At 52.4% G+C, this 13,858-nt stretch overlaps 1 long non-coding RNA gene across 1 annotated transcript; it reads left to right on the top strand.

The window, feature by feature from the left end:
• The first annotated feature begins 5,353 nt into the window (after positions 1-5,353).
• On the top strand, positions 5,354-6,263 carry LOC119510882. The gene is made up of 2 exons (XR_005212057.1): positions 5,354-5,557; positions 5,718-6,263. It is a non-coding gene; the product is annotated as an uncharacterized LOC119510882 (long non-coding RNA).
• The last annotated feature ends 7,595 nt before the right edge of the window (positions 6,264-13,858 follow it).

Raw genomic sequence — 13,858 nt, 5'->3', positions numbered from 1 at the left:
GCAGACGACAGCATTTTATCTGGGGCACCAAAAGTTTTGCTGTAGAAAGGAAGTCTGATCAAGTGTAAAAAAAATGGAAAAAACTGTGATTTAGGGATGGTGAGGGATTTTTATAGCAAGAAAAGGGAAGTCCTCTAGTTTGGACAGGAGTTTGTCTGTCTTATAGGGGTAGGTTTAGGGCAGGTAGACTTAATTTTGTATTGGGTCAAATGTAATGAACTAGGGGCTTGATTGGCTGCTGGGTCAGCTGCTTTAGTGTAGAGATTTCAAATTTCAAAAGCTATCAAAAGGAGACTCAAGAGGGAGCTCAAAGATAAAGGGTAGCTTTTTGTTGTTGTTGTTGTTGTTTTTTTTTTTGGCTCTGAGGGGTTGCCAGGGCTTCCTCTATATAATTTTGTAAGAATAACCGCCTTTTATTTTGAGTTGCTGCCATGTACCAGGAGCTATGCTTGGCATTTAACAAACTGATAGTTCCCATCACAGCTTTGCAAACAGTTATTAACCTGCAAGTAACCAGCATTTCCCCTACATTGCACAGTCGCCGGCTCTGGTACCTGATCACGGACGGAAGTCCTGGTTCTGCCGCTCTCTGCTACTGGCCTGGGAAGGATCGGAGGCATCTGGAAACTGGGGACGGGTTACATGAGAAAATCTGTGCGAGGCCCTGCGCCTGGTGAGAAGGAAGCCCTCCACTGCTAGCAGCTGTCAGCATTGCCTATTACCCCTGCTTTATACTGAGAGAAGATTGTGTTATAGCTCCTTGAAGGCACCATTTGGAGGTGGGGAAAGGCAAGCAGAAGCCCACGGGGCTGTTCAGGACAAGCTCACACAGGGCAGAAGCTGAGCCTGAGGCCACCATCTTTAGGGCTTGCAGTTTATTCCTGGGCCCTGCTAATGCCTCCAGGGGGCCAGTCCCACCTCAGCTCTGAAAGAATAGGGATGAAAAGCCTTGGCCTCCACGTGAGATGGGGCAAGGGGGCTGGGCCTGCCGTTCCAGGGAGTTCCGATCAGAAGAGGTTAGCCCTGTGATCCCCCGAGCACCCCTCCTCTTGGCTAAGGAAGACCCCTGCTGGTCAGGGGTCCAGCTGCAGCCACGGCTTGCCCTGAGCACACCGAGGCACACAGAGGACATGGATGTCCGTGGTCCCAGGCTTCACGTGGGTCCAGATCACTCCCCATCCCCTGCCCTGAGCACACAGAGCCAGCCCCAGGTGAAGCACTGGACCCGTAGGCATCCAGCTGCTGCTTCCCCGCACCCCCAGCCCTTAGAAGGGACATGAGTCTGATTTGCAACTGATTTGGCACAGATATCCTGGACCTAGGACGTGGAGCTCCCTGCCTGGGGTTCCTTCTGGGGTGGACATTTTCCTTCTCTGACAGGTGAGAAAACCACGGCTCCCAGTGCCGAGTGGTCGCAGCCAGGCTGAGCAGCCTGGGGGGCTCTCTCTCCCCGCACTGCGTGGTCTCCCACGCCTGACTTTGGATCTGGATGGAGCGGCAGGCAGGAGTGCCCTGTGCAGCCGGGGAGGGACAGGGACACCTTCCCAGCTCTCCCGGGAGCCGCCGTCTGCTCTCTGGAAAGCATCGTCTGAGCGTGTTTACCAAGCGGTTCCCGAAGGTCAGAGAGGCCAGTCAGCTGAAGCAAACGTCTTAGCTCCTTAGGATTTGGGTAATGCCCAAGGGACATATGGTCGCATCACACCACTGTTTGTAGCCAGTGGAAACGAGCCAGAGCTATTATAATACGAGACAGGATGTGGGACACGACAGAAGCCTGTGTAATGAATGTGTCCCTGGGGGGAAGGCGGCCTTGTCCTCGGCCTCCACTTGGGAATCAGCTCAGAACGCACAGCCCTGAGCGCACCTCTGTCCTCACTCGGGCCCGGCCAAAGCCTTGGGACCGCACTGGTCTGGGGACGAAGAGGGCCAGGAATATGTCTCCCTTCAGGGCAAGTGGTTGCCAGGGAAGTCCCTCTCGTCCCTTTGCACTGGTGGTCCTAGATCCTTATGAAAATGCAGTCTTGGCATGGGACACCCGCACCGTCTCTGGGCCCTGGTTTGTGTAGGTGGCCCAGAGCGTCACGGAAGACATGAGAGTGAGTTGGGGTCTGGTGCAAGTCACGGGGTGCCCGAGTCCCACAGCACCTGTGGGTGTGGCCCAGCCAGGTGAGAGGGGAAGGTGTGTCCCCAGAATGCCACATACTCTCCCGGATCTAGGGGTGTCCTGGACCCAGAGGAGGGAGGGAGATAAGCAGGTGGCTGTGCAGCCTCCTTACTGGCTCTGGAGAGTGGGCCCTGGGCAAGCCCCAGAGTGAGAGCCTGGAGGGCTCGGCATCTTCCCACCCAGGCCCTGCTGGCAGCCGCTCCCAGCGGAGCCCACCGAGAGTTCCGCTGCGACCTTGGGGACTGACTTTGGAGTTGGGGTGGGGGCAGAAGGGCCTGCATCCCTGGTGAGACACCACCCCCCTCACTTCCACGAGACCCGACCGCTTTCTTGGTGCTGTGAGACCTTGGTTAGGTGACGTGGCTGCTCTGTGCCGCGGCTCCCATGAAAGGGCAAAAGGAGAATGAGGAGAGCCCGACAGTGTTGGGAATGCTGTGTGGGAATGCTGGAGGGTGTAACAAAGATGCCAATGGCTAGTTGGGGTTAGTGCATCCCGGGCTGTGCCTCTGTGACTCTGGGGGTATGTGGGGGGGCAGCCCTAACCTTCAGCAGCCTCTGTGTGCAGGGAGAGTCTTTACACTCCTGCAATGACCTGAGCAGGAGATTAAAGCTGTGCTTCTGAGAATTGTGGAAATACTTGCCCAGATCCTGGGCCATCAGGGAAGCCATGGACACCTGTTACATTATGGATTTACTTTTTGCAGTTGCCAAAGCCCTTGCCTTCATTTTTGTTTGGTTTTGTTTCATGTCAGTTTTTTCCTCTATGTTTTACTATGGAGGTAAATAATGTCAGACTGTACAGCAAATGTCCTACAGTTGACATTTTATCACTCTTGCTTTGTCTCACCTCTGTCTTTCCAGCCTCAAGCATCAAGACAATGTACTTTTTGGATGCATTTCAAAGTAAGATGAAAAGTTGTCTTTATTATTTTATTTTAATGCTTTTCATTTTTACCTTTTATTTTTAAATAAGAAGAGTAAAGCATATACATTCTTGCAAGTTGAGTAATTCAGAAATATGTGAACAATCTTTTACCAAAGTTTTTCCAATCCAACCTTCCTTAGTAGCCAATAGTTGTTTTATGCCCCACCTTTCTCTGTATCCACATGTGTGAGCACATGCGTATGAGATCTAGCCTTCCATCCACGTGTGGATGTCCCATGCATCATCCATCTATCCTTCCGTCCACCCATCATCCTTCTATCCAAAGCATTACTCAGAAAGACAAGGAAACAAAGTTCTGGGAAGCATTCGTGCGTGTGGCTTTGTGAATCATAAACAAGGACGTCAAGACTTGGGCAGCCTGTGTCCCCCAGCCACGGCTGTGCAGCCAGAAAGTGGACCCAGGGTACTAAGGCCAGGCTGCCCTGCACCCAGGTTCTTTCCACCACATCGCCACTCCCCAGCTGACCTCTGTCCTTGGCCCTCAGCCATCTAGGAAGCTGGTGCAAATGGGGGACACTGTTCCTAATGACACAAGGATGACAGGCATACACCAGGACTGTCCCAGGCCCTCCAGGACTTATGGTCACTGCAGCCAGAGGAGGAGGCTGGCCTGACCCCTGACTGGTGGGTGACCCCATGCAGGGAAGGGCAGAAGGATGGGCTTGGATCCTGGTAGCACTGACGCTGAAGGTCTGGCTGAGAGGCTGCAGGGTGGGCCCACCGTGGCCTCAGAAGGCCACCCTGCTCACATGCCCACTGCCCAGCTCCGCAGACCCCAAGAATGCTTGTGGGCTCTCACAGGGAGGTCCCACCAAGGACCTCGTCAGGATTTCAGAAGTGTCTGCAGTTGCATGCCTTTTGAGCTGGGTCTCTCCTTCCCTTCTGTGTCCACTGCTGGGAGTCAGAAAGGCAAAGATTGGTGTGACCTGCAGAGCAGGTCACCTTCAAGGGCCACAGGTGGGTTCAGTGACATTATATTTAATGCTGAAACCTCCCGGGGCCCTTTAGCACTAAGGCTCTGGCCCTACTCCCCCTCTGAGCTGTCTCTAGAAGGTGAAACCATCAGGGTGTGCAGAGAAATTCAGAACACCAGCAGATTGGAAGTTCAAGCTGCCTTTGAAGGACCTTTCTCCCCCACCTTCACATAGGAGCAAACAGGTGAGACCTAGCAGGTGTGAGAGGGCCAGCCCGGTGTTGGACAGGCAGAAGGGTAGGGGGAATGGCATTTATGTGGCCAGACACAGGTCCAGGCCCTGGATCCAGGGCTGGGGACCCAGAGACAACCAAGCTTTCAAGAGGGAGGACAAACACGTCAGTGGATACCGGTGAGCACAATTATAGACACCAAGGGCTGTGGAGACCCTAGTGTGGGCTGACAGGTGCTCCCTCCCACAGGAGAGAAGGAGAGATGGGTGATAGTGACAGAGCTGGACGCCTTTCCTGGGAGCCAGGCCTTGGATGAGGTGTATGTGGCAGCAACTCCCACCTGGAGATCCTGGTCCCATCCCCACCTCCATCTTTGCTGGGTCCCTATGTCTCAGAGGCTGGGAAATGGGAAGTCTCCCATTTGGACTTCTGTTGCAGGGATGGTTAGCAGTGGGCCCAGGCCTGCTCAGTAAGATATAGGCAGAAGACTGCTAGGGACCTCAGGAGGAGCACATACGGTGGGTTCTAATCCTTCCCCTTCTGTCTGCTTGGAATATGGAAGTGACACCCGGCGCCAGGGCAGCCTTCTTGTGACATGCTGACCTTCATATTGTCTGGCTCTAGATTAATGCTAGAAGCTGCCAACTTTCAAGACTATGTTGTATGAGAGAAACCAGTTTCCTACTTGCTTAGCAACCAAATCATGTTGGTTAAAGCTTGCAGCTGAAAGCATTCCTAACTCTATATTAGGAAAATGAAGGCCTTGTCCAGGACTAGTTTCAGAACTTGGGAAACCTACAGCTTTCACTGGGAAAGCTAGATGCACCAGGATTTGGAGACCTTCACAGAAGGGAAATGGAGTCCCAACCAGGTTGGGCCATGTGTGAAGATACTCACTGCTGGGGTTGACAGCTGTATTCTCTACTCAGTGGCCTGCGAGATGAGGATTCCCCCTAAAAGAGAAGGTGATGGCTGCAGGAATGTTTTCTCTTCTTTTTTTTTTTTTTTTTTTTTTTTTTTTAATTTTAAAAAATTTGAAAAATACTAAAAAATAAAAAGCCCTCAATCCTCTAAATTTTAACCTCTCCTAACCGACCATTCTCAACACCAGTTTATTCACTTCAGTTCTTGTTCCTGTGTATGTAGTTCTCTATTAATTCACAAAAGTAAGAAAAAAAGACAATTAGAGATAAAACGAAATGCCTGTTTGACAGCCTTCAGCCTCCCATGCTCCACATGCGACTCCTCCCATGGGGTGGCTGGGCATCGTCCTGCTCCTTTTATAGCCGACTGCCTGACAGGTAAGCATATGCTTGGAAGACATACCGAGTTTTTGTGCATTTTAATGTAAATTGTATCATACTGTAAATTTCATTCTGTAGCTTTTATTTTCACTCAACGTTATCTTTTTAAAATTGTGCTGTGTGCTCTTTTTAATCCCTTTATATTATTCCATCGTAGGCACACTTCACTCTGTATTTAGCCATTTCCCTTCTGGATAGTTCTTTGGTTCCCAGGAGGACAGACTGAGATGGAGATGGGTGTGCCCCAGGGACCTCCGCCTCTAAGGGAGAGAAGGAGCTGGACCGGACAGAGGGAGAAGTTGAATGTGATGCAGCTGCAATGTGCTCAGCCATTTCCCAGGGGAGCTTGGGGTTGGGAGGGCCCTGCAGAGTTATTCCAGGCCGTCGTACCCCAGGTCAACCAGACACTGGGTGTAGGTTGTACCCCGGAGAGGGCACACCCTTGACAAGTCGCTCCTGGGGTGGGACTGGCTCTGATTGCTAGTGACACTGCAATGCTCATCTTTGAATGCACCTCCACCTGCTCGTGTACACGTGAGTCTCCAGAGTGGGGGCTGGGAAATGTTTCTGGGTCTTTCAGCTAATTGATGTGGCCAACTTGTTGTCCAGGTAACTGAATTCATCTACAGTCCCACCACTCCCCCATCCTTGCCAACGTTTTCTGTTGTCACGTTGTTTCCTTTTTGTAAATCTAATGAGAATGGAACAGAATCTCATCATTTCCCATTGCTTTTTCACGATGGCAAATGAGGCCCAGCACAGAAAACTTTCTCGGTGGTTAATTATCTCTGTACATCCTGTTTTGGCTCTGAATATGACCCACGCCCTCCCTCACATGTCTTTTCCTCTCTTCCTGCCTCTTTCCGCTCACCTCAGAAGGGAGTGTCTCCTTTGAGCCTGTTTGTAGTTTCAGAAGTTGCCTATGATCTCCTGACAAGCCCGAGAGTCTTGGTGATTTTGTTTTTCTTCAGGTCAAAAGTGTGGATGTGTGTGCAAGTGTGTGTGTGAGTGTATGTGGATGTATATGAGCAGCATGTACGTGCATGTGGTGCGATATGTGCATGTGTGAGTACATATGTGCATGCATGGTGTCATGTGGTTGTATGTGCACGTAGACATGCATGTGTGCATATGTGTTCATGTATGTGTGAAGCATGTGTGTGGGGTTGTGTAAAGTGAATGTGTGTGAGTATATATGCATGTGAGTGTGCATGTGTGTGTGGTATTTAGTGTGGCTGTTGGTGCTGTGTGTGCATATCTGTGTGTGTGTGTGAAGGGCATAGATATGTGCTTGTATGTGCATATATGTGTGTACATGTATGTAGTACAGGTATGTAGGTGAGTATTTCTGTGTGTACCTGTGTATGACTATGTGCATATATAGTGTGTTGAGTGTGTATGTGTGTGTGCATGCACATATGTTTGGGCATGTGAATTTGTGCATGTGCATTGTGTGGTGTGTGTGTGCCTTTCTCAGCCCCTTTCAAATATTTTTTTTAGCTCAACCATTGCACAGATTGGTGTAGTAACCCAGACAAGCCTTTAAGTCACTTCCTCCCTAAAAAGTGGGGGAGGGAGGAAGGTAGCAAATAATCACATGACTTTTTGGTTCATTGTGACACCCACATTGATTAAAGCAGACCTGCACCCTGTCCTCAGAGACTCCCCCTTGGGAATCCCCTGGGTGCCCTGTTTCCCAGGCCCCTTCTGGAGGTCACGTCTCAGCGATCCTAGGCCTGGGCTTTTGTCCTAGTTGGTACATGTGCCTGTCATTTCTTTGGTTCTAATTTTGGCATGTCATTCGTATGGGATGCTTTCCCTGGTGTTTTGGATGGCAGGGCGTCTCTGGTCCCACGGGGATACACAGAAGCCATCCCAAATCATCCTTGAGAGTGAGTGTCAAGGTCAAGGCCAAGCATGGGCAGTGGGCAGCATGCACAGGTCTGCAGGGGGCAGGTGTGGGGATCTGGTGTCCAAAGCAGACAGGAAGAGCATCTGGGCAGAAAGGCACAGTGGAAGGGCAGGGGTGGTCTGGCCCAACCCCAGAGATATGGGGCTGCGGCTTGACCCAGAGATCGAAAGGTCCCAGGTGGAACTTGGGTTCGTAGACCTGGAATCGACAGATGTGCCTGACCTTGGGGATCCCACAGACAGCTCACAGAGCAGAAGGTGGGGGGCAGTGCCATGAGGGGCTGAGCTTTAGATTTCATAAACCCATCATAGCCCCAAAATAATTTTTGAGGACAAATCCAGAGTTGTCAGTATTTTACTTTGTCAAATATGGCCATTATTCAAAATGTCTATTACCTATGTGAGAAACAAGCACTGTTCCTTAAAAGGAATAAACGCCCACCCGATTGTGGAGAAGAAAAGAATTTATTCACAATCTTGCAAGAACAGGTGCTCAACCAAAATGTGGGGTTGGCGCACAGAACAATAGACCCAGCACTATGTATTCCCTAAGTCTAACTTGCAAGTCCCTCCCCTGTTTCTCCAGTGGTTGGATACTTCAGAGGTTACATTCTATTGACAAGCCTAACTAGCCCCCGCAAATTTGAAACATGCAGCTGCCCAAATTGGAAGCATTTGAAAAAAGTCTCCTGTGCAAACTTGAAACATTTGAAACAAGCCTCCACCCCTCTTTCCTTTGTTTTTTAACTGCACAGCCAGTCTGAGCTAGTTTGGTAACAATTTATGAAGCTATTTTAGGAACTTCTAACCCTGGGTCTCCACCTTGCAAGGACAGTGGGTGGATAAACAGGAGGACCGGCCACCGATTACAGCCTGGCTTCTTGACCCCCTGCCATTCCTCTGAGCTGCCCCCACCCTGTGTGAAAGCTAAACTTGATTCTCACACCTGTGATCTCCATTCTTTCATAAAAATGGCAGGAGATTTGAAACCACCCCTTGACAAAGAGAATTTGGATTTTATGAACATCCTTCGCTGGCCTTCTTGTTTTTTCATTCGGCCCAAACTGGAACTGACCTCCTGGCCCCCGCAGGCTGTGAGCTGGTTGCCACCTGCTGCAGTGACTACTCTCCATCGAGTGGACTGTGAACAGGCAGGGGACGGGGGCATGGCGGGAGCCTCTTTCTGGTGGGCAGAGCTGCCCAGTAACAAAGCAGGCTGAGTGGTGGCCTCTGCACCAGCAGGGGAGCTCAGGCAAATGGTCTGTGAGTCCTGCCTGGGGTGAGGGGTGCTTTTGCAAATCTCAGACTCTAGGAATTTTTTGAAAAGGCAGAGAAGTCCTAAAAGGTTTACGGGGTTTGCTCCAAGTGAAGCTTTGGGTGCTGAGTGTTTGCTTGTGTGCCCGTGGGAATCTGGCAAAGAGCTGGGAAGGGATCCCAGCAGTGGGAATCCTTCAGAGTCAACTGCTCTGACTTACCCAGGAAACAGGCCCTCAAAGGACCGCGTGAGGATGGCATCAGCCCACCTGGAAGCAGTGAATAGACCCAGGGCTTGTGGGCTCGTAGACTGGAGGACCCCTGAGCTCCTTCTGCCTGGCATCAGTGACCACCTGGGCAGGGCTGGTCTGTTTTCTCAGACCCTGGGGCAAGCTCTCTGAAGTTTCCAGCAAACCACAGGCAACTCAAGACTCCCAGGCTGAAGAGGCTCAAAATTAATCCTGAGGCTTGAAATGGTTTCCAATTGTCTGTGGGATGGGGAAAGCCAAACGCCGACCACACACATGCATTCAGGGCCAGTGCAAAGTGAAAATGCGGGCCTTTGTTAAAAAATGATGAAGAGTTTGCAAGACAGGGACAGCAGCGCCGGGCACTAGGTGGGGGGCCCTGGGCGACTGGAGCCCCGAGCACCGGCTGTGTGGGTCAGAGGCCGGCATGCATGGGCACCTCTCCTCCTGGTATTTAGGGTCGTCGGAGCTGAGGTGGGGGCTCTTGGGGCTCTACCTTGGGCTGCAACCCTGAGCCTCCTCCCAGCTGAGCTTCAGCGCCCTCATCTGCACATGGGGTGACACCACCTCTCCCGGGGTGGCCAGAGGGATCTCAAGACAGTGGCAACAGGAACACCCAGGCTCCAAGGGGGGCTTACCCCATGAGCCTGCCTACAGGAAGTCCGAGGAAGGGAGCAGGGTGCGGGGAGCTGGTGGACGGGCTTCGTAGGAACCAAGTGCAGGGGAAGAGAGAGAGTTTTGGGGTTGGTGGGATATAACCTGCCACTCCCACCCATGTTGGGCTAGCCCACAATGGATTTAGCTCAGCCCTGGAAGGGAGAAGTCTGCCAGCATAATTGACCCAGTGGTTCCTAAACCCCGCTCCCCAATTCTGAAGGCATTTTGCAAGAGCCACAATGATGTGGAACCCTGTTAAACCATAACTGCAAGGGGAGAAAGGCAGCCTCATCCTCCTTCGCCAGCAAGGAGAGCCCTGGGGGCCTGGGGGCCCAGTGGACCCTGCCTCAGGGAGGGCAAGAGTGGTGGGCCTGGGGGGTGGGGCCCAAGGCAGGAGCTGGACCCAGGGGAGGGGTGAGGCCCAGGGGAGGGGAGGGGGTGGGATCCCAGAGGGTGCAGGCTCCAATAGAGCATGTCCAGAACCTTGGGGTACTGGGATGGGGAGCACAAGGCAGGGTCACAGGCAGTACATTTGCCTGTGATCCCACAGTATGTTCATGTCTGTGGTTGGGGGTGGGACTCTTTGAGGAGCGAGGCGGCAGCCGGGAATCCCTGATTGTGCATGTCCAGCCCCTCACCCAGGTCTTGAGAGCTGGTTGTCTTGAATTGAGGGAATGGTATAAAGGGGATACTGGAGTGTATCCACTTCCCCTAGAAAACGAGGGTGCTGGGCCTATGTGGCTACAGCCTGGGTGGCCAAGCTGAGGGTCCCTGCTGGTCAGTAGCCCCGACCCTGACAGCCCAGGGCAGGCAGCCTGAGAGGGGTGATCTGGAGCCTCCTCCTCCCACTTCTCCTGGCGAGGTGGCTTTGGCTCCTTGGTGGGTGAGTGGGGGGCTCTCACCTTGTGCATGTGGGTGATGGGGACCTCAAAGCACAGAAGTACAGGCTCCGGTTCAGGCTCCAGCTCTGAAGCTTCCGGCCAATATGACCTTGACTATGGCCTTGAGCAAGGCATCAGGAGAGCAGCCGGGTGCAGCAGGGAGGATGTGGGCCTGGGAGCCCCACACTGGAGTGGGAGGCCTGGGTCCCTCATTCCCCGACTAGTGGCTCTGAGCAAAGCATGAGGCCTCAAGAGCCTCCGTGTCTTCTTTACAAAAGTTGGGATAAAACCATCTGATGTCCAGTTGGTGACTTTTCAGAACCAGCAAATGCAGTGCTGAGGCCAGCCTGGTGTGCTCCTGGGCCCTCTGACTTCTGTCTCCCCATCTCCCCATCACACCGTCCCTCCCTGTCTTCTGTTTCTCTGCCTCTGTCTCACAGCTTCTCTGTGTCTCTGCATCTGCCTGTTGCATTTTGTTTTTGCACCTCTGAGTCTCCCTAGCAGGGAGGGTACCCCCTTTGCTCCTGACACATCCACTGAGGGGAGAGGACGGCCCCCTCTTCAGCCCTGCTGTCCCCATCGTGTGACTGGGGACAGGTCCCCTCTCTTTGCTGGGCTTCAACATCTTCCTAAACGGCATAGCAATAATCCCACCACCCCGCTCTAAAGAAACTGAAAATACTTTAGAAAAAGTTATGCATGTAGCATTGAAGGTGGAGGTCATTGGGCAGGGAGCTAAACGACCACCGAGCAACGATCCTGCAGCATGACGATGTTGCATTCTCGTCCTCTGGCTGTGGGTGAACAGGCTTTGGTGCATCTGATGGAAAGAATAAACCTAAGTGAAACGTAAGCCAGATATGACTTCTTGGGTCTCTCCTTGCATGCCTGTCCCAGCACACGTGTCCAAATCCATATGTCCTGGGCCACAGGGCATACCAGCCCTTGGGAGTGACCAGGGCAGCACAAGACAAGGCCAGCCAGCTCTCAGCGGCAGGCAGATGATGACTGTGCAGCAGAAATGCTGTAGCGCTCCTCAAAGGCAGGAAGATGGGATGCCTGGAGCCACTGGGAGAGGGGCCAGAAGGAGGAGGAATTAGAGCTGGACCTTCCCCAAAGGTCAGAGTTGGATTTTGGAGCTGGGAGTGGGGCTGGCTAGGGTGGTTGCCCCAGGACTGAGAACAGGGAGTGAGTGGCCTTGAGGCCGTGTTTTGGGTAGAGCTTGGCATTTGAGCAGAGATGTGGTGGAAGTACATATGGAAAGTGCATGCTGGAAGGTTCCATGGGGCCCTGTTCTGACGATCCTCAGAGGCTGGGCAGAGACGACTTAAGGCTAATTTGTGTCTCTTAGAGCCTGGGCTTTGGCTTTGGTCCCAGTTAGCTGTTAAATGGGGAGAAGAAAACCTCCCTGACCTGACCTGTGGGTTGGTAAAGGCAGGCACTGGTGGGTCACCATGGTCCCCCACTTGCAAACATCTGCACACTCAGATGCTCAAGTTCACGCCTGCATAAACCTGGGTGCACACATGGCCACGCTCCCCAGCAGGATGGGCATGGACGAGGGGTTGGAGGGTCATCAGACCTGGATCTCACCTTGAGGCCAGGACACGCAGTAGACTTTTGACTTTATTACCAAATCAAACCTTCCATACAACCAAAGAAATACACCACCAGGACTGGAAGAAGATATTCATCACCCAGCTTTAAGTGTGAACAACGTCATTGTATCACACGGCCAAGCATGTACCATGAATTAGTTTTCTATGACTCCAATAATTAAACAATAATGTTTTATTTTATTTTTCTGTTAATGTTGTTCACCGGTTTGGTGTAAACATTGAACACAAACTTTTTGCTTTTTTTTTTTAAATATACTTGGGAGCTTAAACCAGGGAACAGTCTCAGCTCTCTCTCAGCCTCCTAGAGCTGTCCTGGCCAGCAGAATCTTCTCCACTTCCAGAGTCTTCCACACCCCACCCCATTCTATGCATCAGACGAGAGGACAAACACCAGAGGAAATAGAAACTCTGCCCCTGTCGGGTCAGTGGGGGCTGAGTCTGGTCCCCTGGCCCAAGCCGAGGACAAGGGCCTGGAGTAGGGAGGGGGTTTGACCTGACTTATTTGCAAAATCCCACAAGGGCAGGCAGTGTTGCAGGGGATAAGAGCAGGAGATCTTCAGAGGCTGGGAGCCCTCACCCAGGTAGGCTGGACATCTTATCACTTGAGTGCAGGCCAAATACCAAAGCAAGAGGATGTGCCTCCCACACATCGATTCCAATGGATTCAAATCTGTAATTGCAGAGGAACTGAGCCTACCGGGTCCCGGGGGATAAATGGGATAAACTGTGCCCCACTCCTCCCCAACCTCACAAGTGCATGTGCTTTGAGCCTCTGGACAGACGGTCCCCTGGGATGCCGGGGAGCCCATGTGTACAGCCCATGGGTGAAGTAGCTCAGACTCCAGTGCACACTGCAGCTTAGAGCCACTGGCCTGTCCTCTCTTCATGTTACAGTTGGTTTGGGGGGGGGGGGTTGTTTTCGTCATTGATATTAAAAACAAACAAACAAAACACATTTAGCCATTGAATCTGCACAAACACGGAGCAGACAGTACGTTCCTGCCGTCTGGCTGTGCCAGTGTATTCCGGCTGGGTCCCAGGCTTGCTTGTCTTGCAACTCTTGGCCTCTAGGTGTTTGCTTGTCCTTTAGCTATAGGGTGGCTTGCTGGCCTGCAACTGGGGAGGCCTGGGAGTTGGGGTCTGGCCAGCCCGGGCTGGATGTGTGCCATGGACTTAACCAGCTTGAGGGACTCGGTTTCCGCTTCTACAAATTGGGGGACGCAGGGCCCATCTCACTGGGCTGTGGGAAATAAGTGAGATGATGTTTCTGGAGCCTGTGGCCCATGCCTCTTCCTTCACTCCCTGAGGTTATGAGAATAAGCCCCTTCTTCCTCAAAGCCTTGCCTTTCCATAAATCTCTACCTATCCCCTCTCTTATCTTGACTCCTCTGCCTTGTTTCTGTTCAACTTTCTGCTAACCCTGGATTTGTTTTTTTCCTGCCCCCTTTCCTTTGTCTCCCCTTGCACCCTAATAAGCCTTCCAGGCCTCCCTCTTCTTGCTGCACCCCAACATCCACTTACCCCCTTCTTCCCCTGCAGCTGAACCCAGCGGTGTGGGCTTTGGGTAGAGGCTGTGAGAGGGAGGCCAGGCCCTTGTCTTGAAGACAGAGGCAGCTCCCTCTCCTTTCCTTGCCTGTCAGTGCCCAGGGCGATGAGGCAGGGCCTCCTGCTAGGGCCTCCCCTACCCCCCCACCCCGCATCCCCCTGCCTCCCCCTGCAGAAGGCTGG

The sequence above is a fragment of the Choloepus didactylus genome, chromosome 15, assembly GCF_015220235.1.
Source record: "Choloepus didactylus isolate mChoDid1 chromosome 15, mChoDid1.pri, whole genome shotgun sequence".
NCBI classification, from domain to species: Eukaryota; Metazoa; Chordata; class Mammalia; order Pilosa; family Megalonychidae; genus Choloepus; species Choloepus didactylus.
Note: the sequence above shows the minus strand (reverse complement) of the source record. Positions and strands in the feature narration are given on the sequence as shown.